Raw genomic sequence first — 7,866 nt, forward strand, 5'->3', positions numbered from 1 at the left:
AGAGGAGATGTGAGGGGGCAGGAGGCTGAGTGAACATAGGTTCCTGGTAAGTGTATGGAAAGTGATGTGGTTGTTGAAGTAAGAGGGACCTAGATTGTACATGACTTTGTACATGTGAGCGAGGAGTTTGAAGAGTGCACTTTTGTAGACATGGAGCCAATGGAGCTTTTGAGGTGTGAGGCTGCTGCGTTTTGTATGACCTAAAGGCTTTTGGTCAGTTGGACAGTGAAGCTGACAGAGTGAGTTGCTGTATTGTAGTTTGCTGGTGATAAGGTCCTGGGTGATGGTTCTGCGTGTGTTGATTAGGAGCTATTTGAAGTTTTTTAAAAAGAATCTTTAGGGTGTAGAAACAGCATGAGGCAACTGTGTTGACTTGGCTGGCTATTGTCCACCCAGGTTCTTAGCTGGATTGGCCAGGCAGGGTGTTGGGCCAAGATCTGCTGGTCACCAAGTAGAGTTCCATAGGGTAGTATTCGTGCCAAGAAGTACCACTTCTGTCTTGTCTATGTTGAGTGTAAGAAAGTCAGTCTTCACCCAGCTGGCGACTTCATACATGCATGAGGAGAAGTTGGTCTTGGTGTTGGATGTTTAGACAGTGAGGGAAAGGACGAGCTGGGTGTCATCAGCATAAGAGATGATGTTGAGTCTGTGGGATCAGATGATGTAGGTGAGCAATGCCATGTAGTTATGGAACAGGGTTGGTCTGAGAGGTGATGATTGGGGTATTCCGGAGGTAAGGTTGTCAGTTTCTGAGCCGTAGGGGGCAAGGCTAATCAGTTGGGTGCATCTGGTCATAAAGGAGCAGATCCAGTGGAGAGCATGTCTTTATATGCCTGCTTTGTAAAGGGGTTGAATGAGGATGGGGAGGGAGACGTGTTGGAGGTAGCAGATAGCTCTAGTAGGATGTGAGCTGTGGTGTCTCCTCTTTCCATGATAAGTTGGATTTTGTCTGTGGTGGCAATGAGGGTGGCTTTTGTACTGTGTTTGGGCCTGAATCCAGATTGGGTGGGGGCAAGGATATGATTGTTGTTCAGGTGGGCAGCCAGTCATTTGTTGTTCCATGCATACAGTTCTGTGGTTGTGCTGATGGAGTTGTTGAGTAGCGGGGTAAGGTGCAGATGGGCGTCTAGTCCTTTGATAAAGATAGAGAGTGGGCAGGTATCTGACGGAGCTCTTCAGTGAATGGATCCCATAGTCTCTGTAGTTTCTGGCATGATGATGATGGACCAGGAGGAGGTCATGATGGTGTCCAGAAGGTTTGCCTTGCCAGACAGGAGGGCTTCAATGGTGGTCCAGCTGGAGGTCAAAATTGGTATGGATGTTGCTGATCTTGAAGCTGACTGTGGCTGATGGTGTGGAGCTGGTGGCTGGTGAGGTGAAATCCTTTACAATGGCAAAGGTTTATTTTGTGTATTTGTGCTGTTTTCTATGCATTCTGTAGGTACTAACTACTTAGTAGATCTGATTTGCTGGTGGTAGAATCTGAGGGTTGACTTGTAAGTTCTTTTATTGGTTTTGTCATATGTCTGTCTCCGTATGTGTTCTCATGTCTTGCAGTGGAGTGTTCTGAGTCTGGTTGGCGGAGTTGGAACTCTGTGATCTATGTTTCTTTTAGGATCCTGTTCCAATTTCTTCTGTGGATTTTAGAAGGTGCCGCTCCATACCAGTGGGAGATGAGCAGGCCAAAATGGATGAGTGCCTGGTTGATACAGGCGAGGGAGTTAGCTTGTCCACCATGATGTCACTGAATTTGATGGCAATGGGGTCAAGAATTTGTCCAGCGGCATGGGTGAAAACGTTCACTTGAGTGTGTCCAACAAGGGTCAGGTCCCCAAGGAGGTTGTTGTCATGGTCAGTGAGGCCCTCCAAATGGTAATTGTGGTCGCCGAGGAGGATGAAGGAGCTGGATTGAGCACCATGGGGTTGATGAAGTCTGAGATGGAGTTGATGAGGTCAGATTGTGGGCTGGGCGGTCAGTAGATGAAAGCACCTTCCAGCATGGAGTTGTTGGAGATGTGCAGTTTAAAAGATGCCCCAGAGAGCCACTGGTGCATGCAAAAGTAGCAGAGCAATGGTTGTTTTCTTTGAAGATGATAGCTAGTTCTCCTCCGAGTCAGTATGTTCTCCCCTGTATTATGTTCTTGTAATTGGAAGGGATCACCGTGAGGATGTTGAGGGCCAACGTCAGGCTGAAACAGGCTTCTGTCAGGAAGAGGAGGTCTGGTGAGAGGACATGCAGGCGGTCCCACACTTCAATAGCTTGTCTGACAAGTGAGGATGAGAAAGGTCATGGTGAGCTGAAAGCTGTTTGGAGGGGTGATGTGGTTGTGTGTGTCGGGTGGTGTGTGTGAGGTGGAGGCAGGCAGGAGGTGTAGGTGGGGTAGCAAGCAGGAGAAGTAGCAGAAGGTACAGGAAAATGCACCTGTGATGGCTGAGCAAGCCTGGCTGTAGTGCTGGGCAGAGCGTCTGAAAGTCAGGGCTTGAAGCACTGCAGCAGGGTAGCATCAGAGAGTATTGTGGGTGAAGTACTAGGGGCCCTGGTGGTGGGCACAGGTGAGTTGCAGGCAAGAACAGATGGGCTTGCCTTTGGTGCACTTACAGCATGCCCGCTGCACATCTGAACATTTCATATCCAGTCTCTTGTGGGATTATTGGGTTGCCCCATTGTATTGTGCTCCAAACTGTGGCAACCATTAAGTAGGGGGACAGTGGGTGGGGGGGGGGGCAAGCAGTGGAAACAGTGGGAAAAGGTGAGGGCATGGCAGAGGGGAAAAGGGCAGAAAGACCATAGAAGAGGGAACAGGGAGCAAAAGCAGGAAAAAGGGAGGAGGCAAAAAGTGAAGGTAAAAGTGGCATTAAGCAGAGAGAGAAAAGAGGAGGAACAGCAGAGAAAGTGATCAGGAGTGATTTGAAAAAGGGGGAAGGAAGCAAAAGAAAGCTGTTATAAAAATATAACAGAGCTGAAAAAAGAGGAGTACCAGACAAAGGTGAATAGACGTAGAGAGGGGAGAGAAGCAGAAGGTCAAGGCTTGGAGCCTCAGGACAGTTTCTGAGGTGGTTCTGCAAGGGCCAGACCTGCTTGGAACACAGCAAAGAAAGAATGCTGGAGTAAGCAAAAAAACAGGCAAATAGGTAGAAAGAAGACTAGCCGAGCACGAGTGGCAGTGCAAGGATCAAGACGACAATGACAAAAAGGCAAAAGAGCTAAGATAAAAAGGAAAGAGAGTTGAAATTAAAGGAGTATCAGAGTGAGGTGAGAAACAGAGCAGGATCTTCAAGGGCAAGACTTGGTCGAAGGTTCGGGCACAGAGGGACCGGCAGAGGTACATATTTAAACAAAACTGAAAAACTTGGATATTTCATAAATTACTAAAAATAACCCAAAAACAATTGATTAATATAATACATAAAACATATTATAAAGAACTGCACTGTTATAATTTGAAAAAATAAATCACTAAAATGGAACCAACAACAAAATGTGAACTAACCCAATATTTACACAATATCCACCCATACCCCAAACAAACTGCATATCCCGTAATAAAAAAATAAGATAGAAATATACACCCTAAAATGCACAAACACTTTAATGGAATTGGGGGTGGAGTCAACTGCCATGCCCTAAGGACACAAGCAATGGAGCTCCCTGCCACCTGCGTCCTCCCCAGCCCTGTGCAGGGGCTGATGCTTCCCTACTGCCAAGGTGGAGGGGGGGGGACTCTCCACTGCATGAAGACATTCTGCCACGGGTAACTATGAGATCAGTGAACTACTTGCTTTGATGTCACCCTATGGGTCACATCAAAGCAAGTGTGATGTGACCCATCACACTCATGTGACCCATAGGGTCACACTCCCTATGGTAGTCACACATGAGATTCGACCTCAAGTCCTTTCCTGCTTACATAGGGCGATTATGGGCCCGAGGGCTGATACCGCCTAGTGCTTGGGAGTCTGAATGGTAGGGATTTAGCCCTCTTAAATATTCACGCACCAAATGTGGATTATTCCTCCATTTCTCACTGGCTTTGCGCACCTGCTCTCTCTCATGGTCCCTTATCGGAGAGTGATGGGGGTGATTTTGTTGAGGATTTAGGCTTTAATAGCTCGTATCTGCTCCTACGTGGTACTCCCGTGGGTAGGCTGACGGCAGCGGCCCATTTGAGATCAGACCAATGGGACTAGAATAGATTGGTAGCGGTTTCGCCATCCAGAATTGCTTATAAACTTCTACCGCTCTGGATTACATGACCTTGTGGTTGGTCTGGACTAGTTCTATCCATGTAAAACACTCTAGGGTTTAGTGGACCAGATCGGGAGGCTGCTCCTTCTTCTTCTGCGCAGCCACAGCCTGGAACGACCTTCCGCTCCACCTAAGACAGACAACATAGCTCCCCATCTTCGCAAGAAACCTAAAAACATGGCTCTTCGACAGACCTCCTCCTTGATGGACCGGAAACTGGACCCCCCCTCACACCCCAGCGCCTTGAAACACTTAACACTTACAGGTGAGTAGTCACGCTTAACAAACACTTGATTGATTGATTGATTAATTGAGTGGTTACAGGGCTGGCTGTAGTACTGGTTGCGCTCAGTGAGACAATCATTTTTGGCACACCCACACCCCATGACCGCCTTCTCAAATTCTATCACTACCACAGGGCAACATTGCCCCTCATCTCTCCAATAATAAGTTATTACTAAACACAGCGCCCCCCTGGGGTCAGCGCCCCATTCACAGGTTAGCGCCTAGTGCAGCCGCACCAGTCGCAATGCCCTAAAGCCGGCCCTGAGTGGTTATGTTGGAATACTTAGCATGAACATACTTGGATCACGCTCCTGTGCTGGTGTTGTGACCGGGTTTTGGTTCTATTTCTGAGTGATGGTGACTTTAAGCTTGCTACTATCCTAGATCCCTATTCTAAGCTTGTTTAGGTCCTTTTTAGGCTTCCTTTTCAGACCTAGAAGCATAAACTAGAGGATAGCCGCTTTATATGATGATAGATCCCTTATTTCTGACTATAATCCATCTATTGCCTATTGGCTTTGACATAATTATGTGTCCTTTCATCATTCTACCTATAGTAGAGGGGGGATCCTGTAGTTCTGACTTTATATTACCTATTGGTAGGGTTTGTGTATAGAGCTAAGTGTCTATGTCATCCTTTTCGGGCCTACAAGGCCCAGAACCAGAGAGACTCCATTTTGCTTTCTGCCTCTGCTGACTGAGGAGCTTTCAGGGTAAAGGTGATGTTTTAGTTATGAGATGTTGTTCGCTCTTTGCAAACTAGAGAGAACCGGCTGGAGCTGAATCTTATCAAGAAGTGTCCCTGGGGCTCAAGTCTCTAGACGAAACAAGCAGCTGATCACTGTGAGAGCGTCTGGAGCAGGGAGCCTGGTACATGGATTTGGTGGGAGGAGGCTACTGGCTGGAACTTTCCACTAGAGGAGAGCATTGAATATTAGCAAAGTGCAGAAGAGGCGGAGAGTTCAGTTGGTTTTTGGAACAGTTCAGTTCAGTCGGTTTTTGGAATGGTAGAGTTCAGATGGTTGCTGGAGCTGGAGAGAGCAGTCAGATGAATCTTGGAATGAAGTTGGAACTGTCAGCTGGAGCTGCCAGTTTATCAGAATGTATTGAAGCAGTTGCCAGTCAGATGGAAAAGTTGGAGCTGCCAGTTGGAGCTATTGACTTTTCAACAAAACAAGGGAACCCAATAGGTACCTAGGGACCATGGGCAATCGATTATTAAGGAGAACAACGGTCCTTAGGATTAAAAGTTTAAACAATTCAATGGAATATAGACTCCAATCAGTACTATATCAGAAAGTTTTTCAGTACCCAGCCGGGCCTGAATCTTTTTAATCAAAATGTAAACATAAATAAGAAAGACCACCAGAAGGGTCTGATTCAGAAACTGATAGGGTACAAGCCTGTACCTATCCAGAGCACACTCGAACAAGGTTCGGGGGTGAGAAAGGTAGGAAAGGAAAAAGGCTAAAGAATATAAGGCAAAGAGAACGTGGGAACCAACTGTCCCTTGCATCATTAACATAATTGTAAAGCAAGTTCAGACAGACAATTACTGTAACAATATTGACACAATAGAAAAGATTACAGAATTGTAAAAAATGTCGACGACGTTTCGATCCCTGGAACCTAGTAAACTGGGATCATCATCAGGACTTTATAATAGATTGCCTGTTTGTACTTTTTGAAAAAGCCTGTTCACAGTGGGGAAAAATTAGAAATTGGCAAGAAAAGAAAAAGATTCTTGTTTAAATACAGCACTTGTGTCAGGTAATACACACAGGGTTTCACATGTAAATCTTCCGTAGCATACCAGAGTGCTCGACGATAGATTATACATCCAATCTCATTAAGATCACATTTATGGTGTTTCAATTTCATCTTCACTCCATGCTTTCCAAGAGAGTGCACGCGGGTTTAAGAAAAACGAAATGATCGAATACACTAGGTGACTGTCGACAATATCGTGACTGTGGCTAGAGTGTCGATGTCGAGTCGGGAGCAGGTGTTACTGCTTTGTGTGCATGCAGATCGTGAAAATCAAAAGGGGTTGAGAAGATCAAGGCGGCAGGACTATCTAAGTGCCTATTGTGATTTGAGCAGTGTTATAGTGAGCAGCGACAAACCTTTTAGAGCAATATGCAATGTGCTCCAGTGAGTCGAGAAAAGGTTGGGATCGGTGGTTTGAGGACTGGTTCCTAAAATGGAGAAGGTCAGTTACAAGTGAACCGGGTTACATGCAAGGCAAGCAGTGTATAACCGGGACGCATAGTTACCTCGAAATTCCTATTTGGTGGACATGTTACTGTCAACCGCTTGTGATAATTCTTCACAATAGAGGATGTGCATTAAAATTCAGTCCACACGTTGGTGGGCACTCGAATTAGTTCAAGGTCTGGAAAAAACGGGAGTCTGATTAAAATAGAACAATAACTACCTGTGGAGGAAGGCGGAGGGAAGCCTTTTGGCCCTTACCTTTGGTAAACAGACGCTGCTGCCTTGCTCGCAATTCGAGCAGAGATCAGTCGGCGTGCTCAATGGCACTGTTCCGACTATGCGAGAATCCGGAAGTGATTACAGCCCGTCATGGTGCATTTAAGTGAACAGGGAAGAGGGTAAGGGGAGTGAGGATAAGTGTTACTATAGCGGCCATCTTAGAGAGGTGTCTATTACGCGAACCGTCAGGCGAAACCGGTGGTTCAGTGCTTGAATTCATACATTTTTGCAATTGTTTTAAAATTCATCGGAAAAATATACAATCAATCAACAATGCGCTCAATTGGGAATTGTTTTGACCAATCTTGTAAACCGCGTTTAAGCATTATTTGAAACAATCTTTGAAACAATCCTCGGTTGCCAATGTTGAGAATTATTTTGAATAGTCTTTTGAGTCTGTTTTTGAACATTCTTTAGAACAACCTTAAGAGGAGTTAAAGCAGTTTTTGAACATTCTTTATAAAAACCTTAAGAGGAGTTAAAGCAGTCCAGCCCAGTCTTCCGTACGATTCAGGCCATTCTGTATTGTGTCCAAAAGTATTATGCATTTCAGTTCCTCTTTATTGAGAAGTTGGGTCATGCTTCCTCCTCTAGGCGGAAGCTTTAATGCCTTCAGGACGGTCCAGCGTAACTCATCTTCCTTGTGCTTGGCATTGATGAAATGTTCCACAAGTGGGGCATTGGGAGTTTGACAGCGAATACGGCTCTTGTGCTGGCAGATCCTTGTTTTCACCTTCTGCGATGTTTGACCTACATACATTTTGTTACACGGACATTGAACCATATATATAACATTACAAGTGTTACAGTTTGAGAGGGAAGAACTAGTAAAAGTAATG

The sequence above is a fragment of the Lissotriton vulgaris genome, chromosome 5 (genome assembly GCF_964263255.1).
Source record: "Lissotriton vulgaris chromosome 5, aLisVul1.2, whole genome shotgun sequence".
Lineage (NCBI taxonomy): Eukaryota > Metazoa > Chordata > Amphibia > Caudata > Salamandridae > Lissotriton > Lissotriton vulgaris.